This window comes from Phyllostomus discolor, chromosome X (genome assembly GCF_004126475.2).
Source record: "Phyllostomus discolor isolate MPI-MPIP mPhyDis1 chromosome X, mPhyDis1.pri.v3, whole genome shotgun sequence".
NCBI classification, from domain to species: Eukaryota; Metazoa; Chordata; class Mammalia; order Chiroptera; family Phyllostomidae; genus Phyllostomus; species Phyllostomus discolor.
In genome coordinates this window covers 93519456-93537434 of record NC_050198.1, presented here as the reverse complement: position 1 = coordinate 93537434, position 17979 = coordinate 93519456, and the positions used below count along the sequence as shown (strand labels likewise).

The window sequence follows — 17979 nt, the reverse complement described above, 5'->3', positions numbered from 1 at the left end:
AGTTTGGATGGACACCAATGCCAAGTTGGAAGATGATGTGAGATTAGGGAAGGGCATATGGTTTTCCACTCTTCTGCTAGCTTTGGGGCTGGAGAACAGGACGATAAGTTGGAAATCTTACTGTGCCATTTTCTAAAGCTAAGAATGCACAGGATGTTGCAGATTAAGGTCCCCGGTACTGGTGACAAAGCCTGCTTAAAATTCTGAAGAGGTAGAACCTTTGGGAAAGTAATAAGAATGTAGAGGTGGCTGTGGTGATTGATAAGGAAATGGACAAAACTCCCCGTATCCCGTAGCCCCTAATACAAAAGAGAATTTTAAATATCAATTACCCCAAACCACCTAGGAGAACTCTTACATTCTTTCTCTATACTGGAAGTTGTAAATTTCATCATGTCTTTGAGATGTAAATGTCCCATATGATAACCAAAACTTCGCCTACTGAGACAAAGAAAGAGGGGGGAACTTTTAAAAATATACACTGTTGTAGAAGTTCCTTGCCCCAATATCTAGTCCACAACCTCAATAAGATAACAAGTATCAATAAAAAGCTTTTACCCATGTGAGCAGGTACCTGATTCGTGACTAAAGTTTTGGAATGAAAGTTATGTAGCTTCTGTTTGTGTCTCTTTCTGTATGTCTGTGTATGTCTGGACATATGTATATATATGATATTTTTCTACCTCTAGCAGATATTGTCAAAATGATTTATAAAAGAGATAATGTTTTTTTTTTACAAAACTACAGGAAATAAGAGTTAAAGAGAATTACTATATGTGAAACGTAGGTGAGGAAGATAGACTATGTTTTCTGGAAAGGAAAGGTATGAAGAACGTGTTTGTTGTAGTTTTGGTTTTTTAAGGGACAAATAGGAAATAATTTTGTCATTAAAGTAAAATGATTGTTTCAGGATAAAGAAAAAGAGGAACATGGAAAGTTGCAGAAGGTTTGTGAGGAAAAAATATTGAGAAAGGAATTTTATGTGCTGTCAAGCTCTGGTTGGAATGGATTTATTTAAGTGAAAAGGAAAAAATAGTGTAATTTTTAAAATTTTAATACAGAGTCAGGCAAAATAACACCCCTTTTTATTACAAAATCTTTTATTACAAAGTCATAAGCATGTAATTCTGCAACATAACAATATCACTCTCAAGCACACCATAGGACATTTTAGGTGAAATGTTCAAATTAAAACTATAAAGTATTATACCCGTATTATTACCCTACCACCACACTCAAGCAGGCATTACTTCTGCTGGATCCTGTATTTTATTGATTATGCTATTATACTTGTCACAATTTTTTCCCCTTTGTCACTCTTCACCCAGCACCCCTAACTCCCTCCAGCAGTCCCCCCACTGAGTTCTTGTCCATGCCTCATGAATACAAGTTCTTTGGCTACTCCATTTCCTATATGGTTCTTTTTTTTTAAAGTTTTTAAATTTATTTTTAGAGAGGGGAAGGAAGGGAGAAAGTGAGGGAGAGAAATATCAATGTGTGGTTGCCTCTTTGCACACTCCCTGCCGGGGACCTGGCTGACAACCCTGGCATGTGTCCTGACTGGGTGGACCCTTTGGTTTGCAGACTGGTGCTCAGTCCACCCAGCCACACCAGCCAGGGCCTTCCTGTACTGTTCTTAACACCCTCCTGTCTATTTTTTACCTACTAATTTATTTTAGTATTGAAAGTATACTGGTACAAAATTAGAATTATTTTTCTCTCTATTAAAAGGAGAAAGGTTTATTTTTTTATTTTTTGGAAGATTTTTGGTCTGCTCTTAATAAGGAGTTGTAAACAAAAGCTTTTATTTTTTTTTACTATTAGTGTAATCTGTGGAAAATGGTGATTCTGTGTTTTGCTTTCATCAGATCTTTGACCACTGAAGAAAACAGAGTCATCTTTATTTAAAGAGTTTTTTTTTTTACAACTGTGTAACTTTCTGTATATATAAATGTCATGGGAAGCACTGGTTTTTTGGGGTTGTTTTTGTTTTTCCTTTTAATTTTAATCATAGTTCTAGTACAGTTTTCTGTCTCTTACTCCCATCCCAGCCCACCTGCCCAGTCCTCCCCACCTCCCTCCCATTTCCACACCCCCCTAGTTCTTGTCCATGTGTCCTTTATACTTGTTCCTGTAAACCCTTCCCCCTTTCCCCTGAAATTCTCTCCCCTCTCCCCTACAAGTCACTGTGAGCCTGTTCTCTATTTCAGTGTTTTTGGTTATATTTTGCTTGTTTGTTTGTTTTGTTGTTTAGGTTCCTGTTAAAGGTGAGATCATATGGTATTTGTCTTTCAGGGAAGCAGTGTTAAAGAAGAAGTGATACTAAACTTTAAACTTCCCTAACCATGACCACTTTAAAAATCTTTTGTCATTTGCAGACTTTTTTTTTTTTTACTCTGATTCTTTGGCAAAAGGTGTTCCTACAAAGTGCTTCATTTTCAAGGAGATTCATGGAGAAGTCTTTGACATCTGTAAATTTCTGATAACTAAGGTCACTTTGCCTTCATGTGGGAGGGACAATAATGAACCTTTCCAGTACTTTCCCAAGGCTACCTGTATGATACATCTGGGGATGGCAGCCTCAGACCTGTCCCTATTCTCCTTCCCCACATTGGTAAAATGGGCCCATTACATTGATGGTATAATGTTCACATGTGAAAACTTGCTTCTGCATTAGGATATTCTATAGACTTTGTTGCAACATCTGTGAGAGAGAAGATGGATGGTGAACCCACAGAAAATTGAAGGCCCAGGTGAAACGGGACACAGACCATATTCCCTCAGCTCACCGTTGGGGGAAGCGGAGAAGAGGATAAGGCTTAACAAAGGCAAGTGGATTTCCCCATCGTCCCTGAAGAGAAGCTGTGCTATCACTCTGTGCAAGAGGTCCAAAAGGTGTTTATGTGACTTTTAGAATGTATGGTGGCCTGTGACATAGCCAGGGGGTTGTACAGTGCCGGCACAAGAGTTAGAGAGGTGGTTCCACTTGCGTCACTGAGTCACTCTTGCCCTGACTAAGGGTGCCAGTCAAGAGAAGGTAGAACAATACGGGGAAACTGGCAAATGTAGTTCATTGTGGGAGGAGCCACATGGGAGGCCACGTAGGAAACCCCAGGTCAAAATTTTAATCTAAGAGCCTTGAGGCAGCCACCATCTGGTTTGGAAAGGGCATGGTAAGAGGGGAGCCATGAGGAAGGAGAGCAATGATGTAGCAGCCATGTGAAGGGAGGACTAAGCAAGCAGCTATATAATTTGTAGTCAGGATCCCGCCTTGAGTCATGGTGGAGTAAGGAAGGAGACATACTGCTACTCTGATTGTGCTCTCTCTAGCTGACTTCAAAGCCACCAAGGATCCTGCCTTGCAAGATGCTGACCTGTTAACTCCCAGAGCCAGACTCTATCTGGACTCTTGGGACTTCAGACATAAGGAAAGGCTACTCTTTTGGGACTTACGCCTTTCTTGGACTTCACCATGATCCAGTGTACCACAGCACATGCTTTCCTGGATTATTGCATGGAGGCTGATGACAGTGTACCCCAGATCCTGAAGGAGAGAGCTGCTGCAAGGCTGTTTGTACAGCCACTTAAGCACAGAAGGATATGGGGAACTATTGGGCTTGGCTCTGGCTTTTAGCCTTTTGGGGAACAAGTGAAGTGGTAGGTCTCGGGGAAGAACAGGGTTCTGAGCGTAAGTACTCTCAGTGTCCCCCAAGGTTGGAATATTGTAGATGAAAACCTGTTTTTTCCAATACTAATTGTTAGATCATACATCACGTGAATGGGCCCCTGTCTGCTTGGTTACACAGGCCCTGCTATAAGTGTTAGAAATGTGAAAGAAATAGAGGCGGGAAGAACTGGGTTATCTGATCCAAGTACCTTTGTTTGATGCTACCCTGAGAGGCTGGCTGATGAGTGGGGTTGACTTCAGCACCATGGGGGAAGGCAAGAGTGGGGTTTTTAAGAGAAAAAGTGAGGCGTTTGTGAGGGGATAGGGGAGGAAGGGGTCAGTCTCTTGTTCTTCCAGGCAGGTGCCTCAGGGTTTCAGGATGTGAGCTGGGACAATAGGTTAGGTAAAGGGTGGGCTGTTCTCTAGTACTGGAGGATCAGTATGGCCACCGGCTATTGTAGCTGGCACCAGGTGTCTATTGTGCCCAAGGGGGAGAGTTTAGATTGTGCTGGCGCCAGGTGTCTCTTGTGCCCAGTGGGGGAGAGTTTCAATTGTGCTGCAGGCTAACAAGTAAGTTAGGACAACTGAGTCATAGGCATTCCAGAGGGTTGGAAACTGGCCTGACTGGGTCATTAGCAGTCTGGGGGTTGGGGGTCTGGCCTGACTCTTTCAATAAGATTTCAGGAGTCATTTTGTGAGGTAAGATTTGGGTCGTTCCAATAGCTGTGCTTAGATGCATGTCTATCCAACCCCTAAGAATGTAAAGAAGATGTAGTTTTTGTAGGGATTTTGGGGGGGTCTAGAAAATCTTTATTTTCCATGTGACACTGTACATACTTCATTCTTTAGGCCATCTGGCAAAGCAAGGGCTTGTGTGGGGACTGGGGATCAGAGCAGTAAGCAACCATTGAGAAGGCAAAAATGCTAGTGAAGCATAGTAAAGCTCTGGGCAGCCCAGGACAGAAACAAAATCGCACTGTCTGTATCACACAGTATTGCTGCCCAAACTGAATTGTAGCTGGCAGGCAGCCCCAGGAGGTCTCTCAAAAAGTCTGGTTTTGGTGTATAGTAAACAGTTTCTAGGTGCCCACACACAATATATGAAAATTAAATGTATGAAAGTTGTGGACTATGTGTATATCAAACTCTAATAAGAGCTATATCTACTCCTGAGCTGTTACTAAGAGTCAATGAGGTATTTTATGTGACCATGCCTAGCATGGGTTTAGCACTGACCAGTGGTTGTTCTCAGAGTAAGGCAACCAGACCAGCATCATTGGCATCACCTTGGAACTTGTCAGAAATACACTCTTGGGTTTCACCCCAGACCCACTGAATCAGAAACTCTGAGGGTGGGGTGGACTGTCTGTGTTTTAGCAGATCTTTCCATGTGATTCAGATGCAATGAAGTCTGAGAACGACTGACACAGACATTGGGTTTTCTTCTTTCCTTTAAAGGAATCTCTTCAAAGAAAATACATTCTTCCACAATCTCCTTTAATAAACTTTTGTAGTGATAAATGGGTTCCAGCTAGTCTGAAATTTCATACATGTTGTCAAGCTCAATTTTTCTACTGAGTTTAATCATATTTTGAATTCTCCTTATAGAAATAGTAAAACATCTGATCAGCACTCTTCCTGTACTTCTCATCAATGTCAAGACCATTCAGCCATCTGTAAGTCTTTTCTTCCTTTGGCTCAGTTAAAACGTTTTTAATATGTCTACCAGTTTTGACATATAACTCAAAGTATATGAACTTCTATTTTCTTGTGGCTTTTTGTGTATGAAAAATGGTGCATTATAATAATTTCATACCTGGCAAAGTTTCCATTTTTATTGCTCTAATTTTTGGCTTTATTTCTCTAATGCTCTTTGTCAAATAAGAATGTGTATTATGTCAGAATACCTCAGGAAAATAAGGATTTCTTTACAAAACTCAGAATGTTAATTTATCCCAATGGGATACTGGTATGTGAAAATTATCACTCATAGCATCACAATAAATACTTTCTATCAAGAACATATGAGTGATACTTGTTATGATGATCATTATTTATATCAAAATATTTTCTTTTTGAATCTTTCATAAATTAGTGTGTTTCATAATTACTGGTTTTATGCGCTGAATCATACATCTGTGTTTTGTGATGAGGATAGGGGCCTTGTTTGTTAAAAGAAGAAGGCGAAGAAGAAGGAGGAGGAGAAGAATAAGAAGAACAAGAAGAATATGAGTGAAATTAATAGAAACAATTGAAAAAGCTATTTGAGACACCACAAAAGAAGTAAATCCTTGTGAGTTTAATAACTTGAAAGGTATTTGATCTGAATGAAGATTTGCCAAGTCATATAATAAATCATGATTATTTAACCAGCTCAAAAAAAAAAAAAAAGCTCTGGGCATCTCCCAAGGAAGGCTTGCATTTGAGTTAGATGTTCTGTGACTCTAGAAGTTAGGGGTTAGGCACTGTGGCAGAGACAAGAGAAGGATATTCCCCTCTAGAGCAACAGTTCCTAGTAGTACACATAGTGTTTCTCTAGGTGAAGCCTCTAATGAAGGAATAAATTAGAAAAGGCTGGGCTGAACTCAGAGCAGTTTGGCTGGTGGCCACTCATGTGCCCTCGCCATTAACTTTGTGCCCTGACAGTTGGGCTTTTCTGAAAAGATTAATATTATGGCTTGAACAAGGGAAAGCTGAGGGTGTATAATTCATGAGTGGTCCCTTCTGGGGTCACAGTGTGTGGATGGAGATTTGTGTTTGCTGCCAAGAGTGTAAGGCAGTCTTCATTATCTTCTGCATCCCTACTCATAAGGTATTGACACTTACTGGCAGTCAAGAAGCTGATGTCCTAGCAGTTGACTCTTTAGTACGTGTAGCAGATTGGGTGCATAGAAAGTGTGGCCTTTGCAGTATTCAGGTGGGATGGCATACTGTCAAGGATGCTAGATTTCCCTTGAAATACAGTAACATGGTTAATGGAGTAATAGCGTGTCATATGTGTTCTAAACAACTCCCAAGATGACAGCCAAAGGAGTCTGGGGCCATCCACCAGAGTTCTCAACTGGTGAGATATAGGCCAACCAATTATATTGGCCCACTCCCTCCAAGTGTGTGTTCTAGATATGCCTTGGTTTGTGTGGATGCTTAGTCTGACTTAACCCAAACTTTCCCTTGTTGCCATGCTAACCAGGCTGCCATCATTAGTGGATCAGAGAAGCTGAGTACCATGTATAGATACCCTAGTTAAATAGATAATGAATGGAGATCACATTTCAAAGGCCCTGATGAACAATAGTGGGCAAAAGAACATCACATTGAATGGGAGGTTTCATTTCCCCTATAACCCCTAAGCAGCAGGGGTTGGTAGACAGGGAGAATGGAATATTAAAGCAGCAGATTAAGTTATTAACAGGTAAACCACCTTAGCTGGGTAGACTGAAGTATTGTTCCAGGCTTTAATATATTTGAATGATGAGTCAGAGGGCCTGTTACCCTATATGCTAGACTTGGGATCCATACCAAGCACCCAGTACTGTAAAGGTATGGAAGTCTCAATAAAAAGCCCTTGTCTTCACTCTTACCGTGGATCAATGTGCTATGCTGCTGAGAACACAAAGCCCCATTATGCCTGGGAAAGGAGTTATCTACTAAAATTTGCAATGGTACATCCTACCATGAGGGGTGAGTTACTTCATACCCCTGGGTGAGGGGAAACTATTCAGTCTCCACTGGGATCCCGTTGTCCTGGGGCAAGTTGGACCTTTTGAAATGTACTATACCTGGAATGGAACATGCACTATTGAAAGAGGGGAGAAGATAGAGGTTTTGGTCTGGCATATCCCACCCCCAGTCCATCTCCTCACATCTGACAGTTCTGCCTCCTTCTGGCCAACATGTATGGTACATACCACTAGGCCAAGTTCCTAAAGCTGCCAACCTTCCTCTCAAGGAATATTCCCTTGGAGGGCATATTCTGTTCCCTGTAGGTAGATCACTTGGCTGCTATCTTTGGTCCCTTCATTGGCCTGGAGGAAATTATAGCACACATAGAAACCCTTATTAAATTCACCCAACAAGCCTTATGATAGCCAGCAAAGCTTGTCCTTATTGAACATTGCAATGTCTCTAGTGAGAAAAGCTATATTCCATAATAGAATGGCCTTCAACATTACTGAATGTTGTTTGTTTATATCTGATGAGAATGTTTATGATGAGAATATTTATGTATTATCTTTATTTAATTGCATGAGGACACCAGGGAATGTCCTGAGTGATCCAGCCCCTAGCCTAAGGGACAGAGTTAATCAATCATTTGGATCATGGGGTTCTTGGTGGAAAAGTTGTCATTGATTTTGGGAATTATTGTCTTAACCTCTGTTCTCTCTTGCATGTGCCCGTGTGGTGCTGTGGTATCTGCCTCCAGAGAGCTGCTGCCGATGAGCCATCTCTGTGCTAGTGAAACCCCTTGCTGACTACTCAGGGCACTATTCAGAAGATCACTGCATGTGAGATTGTAAGGGCCAGTCATAACGGGTGGAATGTTGGGGTCATCATCAAGAAGACCTGACTGCCAGTTGATCCTCTAGCTGGATCTGGAAAATTAGAGGCTTTCCACCCTCTCAATGTACTTGGAAAATGTTCTGCTTGCCTTCCTCATTCCTAGAAGCTGCACCAAGGGTACAGCTTTTGAGATAGAAATGTAGAGACTACTTGGGCAGTATATGTGACTGAATGTATTGAAGATCTCTATATAAATTTTTAAGATTTGGCAGTTGGTTGCAGAAAACTGCTCATTTTGTAGACACCAAAGACAAACCTGTTAAGTTCCCTTGCTAATTAAAACTGCCACCTACCAATCTGTATTGGTGTGCCATTTTCTTGCGTTTCGTCTTGCCCTCCACATAAGGGAGCCAGTTTCAGATTATACCCAGGAAGCTCCCAAACAGGACAAACATACAACTATGTATCTGAAAATATGAGCCAGTGTCAAAACCCATTATACATTCAAATCAAACTATGTAATTTTAGAGAAAAAGTCCTTTAAGTATTGAGGCAAAATGAACAAGTGACATATAGGAATACCTTGGAGATATTGCAGTTGGGTTGCAGATCACTACAATGAAGTGAGTTTTAATTTTTTTGCTGGTGGAGGGTGTTGGGGTGGTTGGAGACTAGGGCTGTGAAAGAATCCACAAGGAGAAGAACATGCAGAGAGTAAACTTTTTTATTCACTCTCTAAGAGGGGTGAGGGGCTTGGTGTGGAGAGATACACCAGCCCTGAGGGGTGGGGGCTTTGGCCTTTTATTACGTAATTGTGGTGGTCATAGAGCAGGATGTTTCAGCTGGTCTTGCGTAGGCTGCAGCTTGTTTTGATGTTATCTTTGGGTGCAGCTCTGGCATGTCCTGTAAATTCCTGGAGCCTCTACACCTTCAGGAAGCATCCAGTAAGTAATTTTCTAGTCTTGAGGGCAGAGGCTCATAAAACAAGAGTCACATGCTTTATGCGGGCCAAGTAGCTCTGGCAACAGCAACCTGAAAAGGGGGCTTTTGTCCTATTACAGGGTCTTGCCATCAATTTGTAAAAAAATGCAACATCTTTTTTTTTTATGGCCAAGTAAGTATTCCATTGTGTAAATATCCCATAGTTGTTTTATACACTCATCTATTGATACAGCCCAAGGGCTGTTTCCATATCTCAGTGATTGTAAATAAAGGTGCAGTGGACATAGGGGAGCTTACGTACTTTTGAATTAGTGTTTTGGGTTCCTTCAGATATATTTGCAGAAGTGGGGTTGCTGAGTCAAAAGGCAGATCCATTTTTAACTTTTTGAGGTATCCATACTGCTTTCCACAGTGACTGCACCAGTCTGCCTTCCCACCATAAAAAAGAAAATTTTATCCTTTACGACAGTATGGATGGACCTCAAGAACATTATGCTAAGCGAAATAAGCCAGCCAGAAAAAGACAAATACCATATGGTCTCACTCGTATGTGGCATCTAATGAACAAACTGAACTAACGAGGAAAATGGGGACAGACTCATAGATGGAGAGCAGGATGACATCTAGTGGCAGAGGGAGGTTAGGGGTGGAGGGGTTGAGCAAAAAGGAAAAAGGACTCAATGGACAACAGTGGTAATTGCTGTGGGGGAGAGGGTGTTGCTGAATGAAGTAGAATGTCTTCCTGGAGATTCAGTCCCTTAGTCTTTATATAATGCTCTTTATCCTTGATAGTTTCCTTACTCTGAAATCTGCTTGTCTGAAGTTATAGCTGCCCCAAATTTTAAGTCGTTTTAGCATGGTATATCTTTCTTTATCACTTTCCTCTTAATCTGTTTGTATCTTTATATTTAAATTGGGTTTTCTGTAGACAACTTATTGTTGGGTCTTGTTTTTTATTTACTCCAACAATCTCCATATATATATTTTATCCTTACCTGAGGACATTTCTTAATTGCTTTTTTTTTTTTTTAGGGGGAGAGACAGAGTAAGAAAGAGCAAGAGAGAAGTGAGAAGCACCCACTGGTTTCCCCACATATGTGCCTGGACTGGGAAACTTATGTGCCTGGACCTGGGTCCAAATCTACAACCTGGGTATGTGCCCTAACCAGGAATTGAACCCACAAACTTGTGGTTACTGCATGATGCTCCAACCAACTGAGCCATAACTGGCCAGGGCCAGTCTCCATTTTTTTTTCTTTTTAATTTTTTTTATTTTTAAAGAGAGGGAGAGAGACATTGATGTGTGAAATGTCGATTGGTTGCCTCTCCTACATCCCCCACTGGGGACTTGGCCCACAACCCAGGCATGTGTCCTGACTGGGAATTGAACCAGTGACCTCTTGGTTTGCAGGATGATGCCCAACCCACTGAGCTACACCAGTCAGGGCTTTATTTTATTTTTATTAAATATGTTGAGGTGACTTTGGTTAATAGTATTATATGGGCTTCAAGTGTACATTTCTATACTATATAATCTGTATATTGCATTGTGTGCCTACCACCCAAAGTCAAATCATCTTCTATCACCATACATTTAGTTCCCTTTACCCTTTACTATGCCCTACCCTTCTCCCTCTGGTAACCAGGTGCTGTTGTCTATGTCTATCAGTTCCAGTTTTTCCCTCATACAAGTGGAAGTTGTGTGGTTCTTAGCTTTTTTAATTTTAATTTTATTTTTTTATTGTTGTTCAAGCACAGTTGTCTCCATTTTCTCCCCACCACACCTCTCCTACCCCAGCCATCCCCACCTCTTTCCCTTGATTCCACCCCACCTTTGGTTTTGTCCATGTGTCCTTTATAGTTGTTCCTGAAAACCCTTCCCCCCCCGCCCCCCGTTATCCTCTCCTGCCTCCCCTCTGGTTACTGTCAGTTTCTTCTTTATTTCAATGTCTCTTGTTCTTAGCTTTTTCTGACTCATTTCACTTAACATAGTATCCTCCAGGTCCATCCATGTTTGTCGCAAATGGTAGTATTTCATCTTTTCTTATGGCTGAGTAGTATTCCATAGTATATATGTATCACATCTTTTTGTTTTTTAATGATATTTTATGGATTATGGTATTATAGTTGTCCTGATTTTTTTCCCTTTATACCCTCCACACAGCACCCCCACTCCCTCAGGCAATCCTCCCACCATTGTTCATGTCCATGGGTCTCATAAAAGTTCTTTCACTACTCCATTTCCTATACTGTGCTTTACAACCCTGTGGCTTTTCTGTAACGATCTATTTGTATTTCTTTTTTTAGGTATATTTAATTGATTATGCTATTATAATTGTCTCATTTTTCCCCTTTGTCCCCCTCAGCCCAGTGTGTACCTTGCCTCCAGCAATCCCCCCGCTTAGTTCATGTCCGTGGGTCATGCATATAAGTTCTTTGGCTTCTCCATTTCCAATATTATGCTTAACATACTTCTGTCTACTTTGTGCCTACCTATTATGCTTCTTAATCTCTGTACCTCCATGTGATCTCCATTTCTGTGATTCCGATACTGTAGTTGTTCACTTAGTTTGTTTTTGTTTTTTTAGATTTGGTTGTTGACAGTTGTGAGTTTGTTGTCATTTTACTGTTCATAGTTTCGATTTTCTTCTTTTTACTGAAGAAGTCTCTTTACCATTTCATAAAATAAGGGCTTGGTGATGATGAACTCCTTTAACTTGACCTTTCCTGAGAAGCACTTGATCTGCCCTTCCATTCTAAATGATACCTTTGAGTAATCTTGGATGTAGGTCCTTGTCTTTCATGACTTGGAATACTTCTTTCCCTCCCCTTCTTGCCTGCCAAATTTCTTTTGAGAAATCAGCCGACAGTCTGATGGGAACTCCTTTGTAGGTAACTGTCTCCTTTTCTGTTGCTGCTTAGGGATCAATGTCTCTTGCTCAGCTCTCGTCCAGTTTCTAGTCACTTCCCCCATTTCCTGTATATATGTATGTATATATACATATATATACCCTTCTAGCTGCTTCCCTGGTACTGAATCCCAGAGTGGATGGGTTTGTATACATTCTAGGACTGTGCAGGTCCTTTAAACAGACTCTCCTGAGAGACTAGCAGTTTCTTCCACTGCCCAAATCTCCATTGCTTTTTACAGACAAAAGTTATAAGGCTTTATTTTCTCAGTGCTGGAACCCTGCACTGCACAACCTGGTCTGGGGCTGGGTTCACTCGCTCTCCAGGTGTCCTTTCTGGTTTTTATCCACCACTTGTGAATGTGGGACCACCTGTTTCACCAGCTCCCCTGCCACCACACTGCCTTGCTGCTGTCACACCGTGTCCTCTCTACCCCAGCTGCCTGCCTCCACCCCTCCTACCCATCTGGATGAATATTTCTTCTCTAAATCCTTGGTTGTCAGACTTCCATACAGTTTGATTTTCTGGCAGTTACGATTGTTTCTAGTTTTGAAGTTAGTTGTAATCCTTCTTATGGTTGTTTGAGGAGGCGAAGCATATCTACTTATGCCTCCCTCTTGGCCAGAAGTCCCTATTTGTACTTCTTAATCCTCTCACCTCTTCACCCATTCTCTCCCACCCCGCTCCCATCTGGCAACCATCAAAACAGGTTCAATGGCACAGCCTCCTGCATCACTCAGACTGGGTACTTGAGGTGTGTCCTTCATGTGGGCTGAGTACACCCTCCTTTTGTAGTTGAGCCCTTGGTTGCTTTTGGCAGATCAATGGGAGGGATTTACCCAGGCCAGTCAGCTGCAAGGACTGGCTGTGACCACTAACCACAAACCTCCACCCTCCATGGAGGATCAGCTGTGCAGGGACAGGGTAGAGGAGCTCCAATATTGTACCACATCTTTTTTATCCAGTCATCTATAGAAGAAAACTGGTTGTTTCCATGTCTTGGCCATCATGAATAACAAACATAGGGTGCATATATCTTTGCGAATAAGTGTTTTTGAGCTTTTTGGGTACATACCCAGAAGAGGGGTTGCTGGGTTGTGTGGTAACTCTATTCTTAATATTTTGAGGAACCTCCATACTGTTTTCCATAGTGGCTGTACCAGTCTGCATTCCCACCACCAGTGAATGAGGGTTCCTTTTTCTCCACAACCTCTCCAACACTTGTTATTACCTGTCTTGTTGATCATAGCCATTCTAACAGGTATGAGGTGGCATCTCATTGTAGTTTTGATTTGCATTTCCTAATAGCTAGTAGAGTTGAGCACCTTTTCATATATCTGGTGGCCATTTTTATATCTTCTTGAGAGAAGTGTCTGTTTAAGTTCTCTGCCCATTTTTAATTGGATTCTTTGTTTGGTGTTGAGTTGTATGAGTCCTTTATATATTTTGGATATTACTGCTTGTCAGAGCTGTTGTTTGGAAATATCATCTCCTATTTGTTTTGTTGTTGGTTTCTGTTGCTGTGCAGAAGCTTTTTAATGTGATATAGTCTCATTCATTTATTTTTGCGTTTACTTTCCTGGCCTTTGGGGTCAAATTCATAAACTGTTCTGTATGTCCAAAGTCTGTAAGTTTAGTACCTATGTTTTCTTCTGTGTACTTTATCGTTTCAGATCTTATATTTAGGGCTTTGATCCATTTCAAATTGATTTTTGTATAAGGGTACAAACTGTAATCTAGTTTCATTCTTTTGCATGTGGCTTTCAAAATATGCCTGTACCATTTTTTTTAACAGGCTTTCTTTTCTCCATTGTGTGTTTTTTGTCTCCATTGTGAAAAATGATTTGCCTATATACACATTGTTTTTATTTCTGGGCTTTTATTTCATTGGTCTGTGTGTCTGTTCTTCTGCCAATACCATACTGTCTTGATTATCATAGACATGGGTACAGTAAAAAACATATATGTGGCATAGAGTGTAAATAAGGACGCATTTTCTGACCATGGGACTGGAAGGTAGGAGAGAGGGGAGAGAGAGAGAGAGACTGACTCTGAGATTGATTCATAGAACCAGAAACTATTAAGATAGTCGCAAAGAGGAAGCAGGTCAGAAAAATGATCCCAAAAAGTTTATTATGAATTTTTGGATTTACCCCTGTGTTATATACATTTTTGGGTTTCACTTAAACATACTACAGACTTTGATAATTTGTCTATGGGATAGAATAGTGTCCAGGTCCTCCACTAGCCACCAGATGGCACATATGAATGGCAGATATAAATAGCACAGTAAAATCTCTGCAAACTGAACTGATATTGTCCAAAAAAATTAGATTGGAACTTGAAGCCCAAACTTTTTTTTAAAGATTATATTTATTTATTTTTTAGAGAGAGAAGGGAGAGAGGAAGGAAGAAAGAGAGAGCGAAACATCAGTGTATGGTTGCCTCACATGCCCCTATAGAGGACCTGGCCCACAACCCAGGCATGTGCCCTGACTAGGAATTGAACTAGCGACCCTTTGGTTCGCAGGCTGGCACTCAATCCAGTGAACCACAGCAGCCAGGGCTGAAGCTGAAATTTAATTATTTTGGACTATCTGCATAAACAAAATTGGGGACTTGAAAAAGAGCTAGTGTACCATCAGTCACTATGTAAAACATCCAGATTACAGAGCACAGGAAGAATTTGGAAGATCTCAATTTACCTGGGAAAATAGATGTTAAAGCTGGGATTATATAGATGGTGGAATAATCTAACAACTAATTGAAAGCAGGTATGTATACTTGACATTTGCTAAGAAAATATATCTTAAGTGTTGTTAACACAGACACACAGAAAGAAAATAACATGATCTCAGCTGCCAGAGGCTTGCATTGAGCTAGGGCCTTGGAAGGGATTCGGGTAGCTGGTGGTGTCAGTGTATGCAAATACCAGTGAGAGGAAAGCCGGTGAAATTTGCAGGAGGTCTGTGCTTGCTATTGATTTTTTTCAGTGTGAGAGCCGCTGGGTTTTTCTGCAGAGCAAATCACTGGAAATCTTGATTACTCCTACTACTAGTAGCCTTGGGTTTTGTTTGTTGATTCTAACCATCTATACGTCTCAGATTTACTGATTTTTGGTTGGGGTGAAACCAAAGTGGGACTTTCATGTGGTGCATCCAAATGCTGGGGAAGCTGGTCACTCACACTACTCCCTCTGCACCCCGCTGTGACAGGATCTCTCTTGCTGAGCAGTTTCCTCTTGGCACTGGGCAATGCGGGCTTGAGTATAGTAGGATGATGCAGACAAAATGAAGCTGTCTTCCTTTTTGTCTTTTTCAGTTATTCTCAGGTTTTTTGTTCCACTGTGTTGCTGGTTTCTTAAGTGGACTCTAGAGCTCTCCCAGAGCTGTGTTTGTTAAAGGATATGTGTCTAATTATTGATATTTGTGGGGGAAATACAGGCTGGGATTTCCTCTCTGCCAATTTAGGATGTCACTCAGATTCTCTTAACTTTTTTTTAAAAAAAGATCTCATCCATCCATTCTTAGAGAGGGGAGGGGAGGGAGAAAGAGAGGGAGAGAAACATCAATGTGTGGTTCCCTCTTGAGTGCCTCCCACTGGGGACTTGGCCGGTAACCCAGGCATGTGCCCTGACTGGGAGTGAAACCAGCGATGCTTTGGTTTACAGTCCGACGCTCAATCCATTGAGCTGCACCACCCACGGCTCTCTTAACTTTTATTTATTAAAATATTTTGTCTTTAATTTTGAAAAACAATTTTGTTAATTGTATGACTCTTGGTTAACAGTTTTTTTTTCTTTCTGCATTTTATTATGCTATCCCAGTGCCTTCTGGCCTTTATTATTTCTGATGAGAAGTCATTTACTTTTTTTTCAAGTTTTTAAAAAGATTTTATTTATTTCTTTTTGGAGAGGGAAGGGAGGGAGAAAGAGAGAGAGAGAGAGAAACATCAATGTGCGTTTGCTGGGGGCCGTGGCCTGCAACCCAGGCATGTGCCCTGGCTGGGAATCGAACCCGCAATGCCTGGTTCGCAGCCCGCGCTCAATCCAGTGAGCTACGTCAGCCAGGAGAAGTCATTTAGTTTTGTTGTTTTTAACATTTTCTCTTAGCCTTGATTTTCAGCATTTTTACCATGATATGTCGGTATAGATCTCTGTGTATTCCCTTGGAGTTTTTCAAGATTCTTAGATAGGAACAATGTTTTACAACAAATTTGTGATATTTTATCTATGTGTCTTCACATATTTTTCTGCTCTTTTCTATTTTTGCCTCCTGACATTTCTGTTAATGCATTGGTATGCTTCAAGTTTTCCCACATTTCCATGAGTCTCTTCATTTTTCTGTGTTTTTTTTTTCTATTTGTTCTTTGCATAAACTCTTACTGTCCTTTCTTTGAGTTTATGGATTCTTTTTTCTGCCACTTAAAAGTTCCTGTTGAGACCTGCTAATGAAATTTTTATCTCAGTTATTTACTTTTAAAGTACTAAATTTCTATTTGATTCTTTTAAAATAATTTCTGTATCTTTAATGATATTTTGTATTTGATGAGACACTGTCTTTATAACTTTATTTCTTTAAGCATAGTTTCCTTTAGTTCTTTGATCTACATTTTTTTATGTCTTTCTGTTAAATATTAAATATGACATCTGGTCCCTTTCCTAGGCAGTTTTTGTTAACTACTTTGTTTCCTGTTTATGGGTCGCACTTTTATTTCTTTGGATATCATATTTTTTTTGTTGAAAACTAGACATTTTGTGTAATGTATGTAACACTAGATTGTAAACTGTCCCTTTACAAGACTTGTTTTTATCAATATTTTCTTTGTTTGTTGTGTAACTAGGGTGTTTTAGTGAGGATTGTTACCTCGTAATGTAAAGCTTTTATTTTTTATTTTTTAAATATATTTTATTGATTATGCTATTACAGTTGTCCCATTTCCCCCTTCACTCCCCTCCACCCTGTACACCCTCTCCCACCCACATCCCCCCCTTTAGTCATGTCCATATATCATACTTATAAGTTCTTTAGCTTCTACATTTCCCATACTATTCTTACTCTCCCCCTATCTATTTTCAACCTACCATCTATGCTACTTATTCTCTGTACCTTTTCCCCCTCTCTCCTCCTCCCACTCCCCTATTGCTGACCCTCCATGTGATCTCCATTTCTGTGGTTCTGTATCTGTTCGAGTTGTTTGCTTAGTTTCTTTTGGTTTTGCTTTAGGTGTGGTTGTTCATAATTGTGAGTTTGCTGTCCTTTTACTATACATATTTTTTTCTTTATCTTCTTTTCTTAGATAAGTCCCTTTAACATTTCATAAAATAAGGGCTTGGTGATGATGAACTCCTTTAACTTGACCTTATCTGAGAAGCACTTGATCTGCCCTTCCATTCTAAATGAAAGCTTTGCTGGATAGAGCAATCTGGGATGTAGGTCTTTGCCTCTCATGACTTGGAATACTTCTTTCCAGCCCCTTCTTGCCTGTAAGGTCTCTTTGGAGAAATCAACTGACAGTCTGATGGGAACTCCTTTGTAGGTGACTGTCCCCTTATCTCTTGCTGCTCCTAGGATTCTCTCCTTCATTTTTACCTTGACTAATGTGACTATGATGTGCCTTGGTGTGTTTCTTCTTGGGTCCAAATTCTTTGGGGCTCTCTGAGCTTCCTGGATTTCCTGGAAGTCTATTTCCTTTGCCAGAATGGGGAAGTTCTCCTTTATTATTTGTTCAAATACGTGTTCAATCTGTTGCTTTTCCTCTTCCCCTTCTGGTACCCCTATAATTCGGATATTGGAACGTTTAAAGATGTCCTGGAGGTTCCTAAGCTTCTCCTCGTTTTTTTGAATTCTTATTTCTTCATTCTTTCCTGCTTGGATGTTTTTTTCATCCTTCTGGTCCACTCTATTGTTTTGAGTCCCAGTTTCCTTCCCTTCACTATTGGTTTTCCGTGCATCTTCCTT

General features: G+C 40.6%; 2 long non-coding RNA genes across 5 annotated transcripts in view; one reads left to right on the top strand and one right to left on the bottom strand.

Annotated features, from left to right (window-relative positions):
• The window catches only part of LOC118498544, a 73475-nt gene extending 64948 nt beyond the window's left edge, over positions 1-8527 (top strand). The window contains exons 2-6 of one of the 4 annotated variants that reach the window (XR_004901032.1): positions 2379-2471; positions 2678-2895; positions 3259-4138; positions 4186-5343; positions 5826-8527. This is a non-coding gene — a long non-coding RNA (uncharacterized LOC118498544). Of the gene's footprint in view, positions 1-2378; positions 2472-2677; positions 2896-3258; positions 5344-5825 lie in introns of all 4 variants that reach the window. The other 3 variants (XR_004901033.1, XR_004901031.1, XR_004901034.1) reach the window with 3 other exon arrangements.
• LOC118498546 lies at positions 1442-15597 on the bottom strand. Its single transcript, XR_004901036.1, has 2 exons — positions 14487-15597; positions 1442-1531 (listed from the first exon to the last, which is right to left on the bottom strand). It is a non-coding gene; the product is annotated as an uncharacterized LOC118498546 (long non-coding RNA).
• Positions 15598-17979: the final 2382 nt, after the last annotated feature.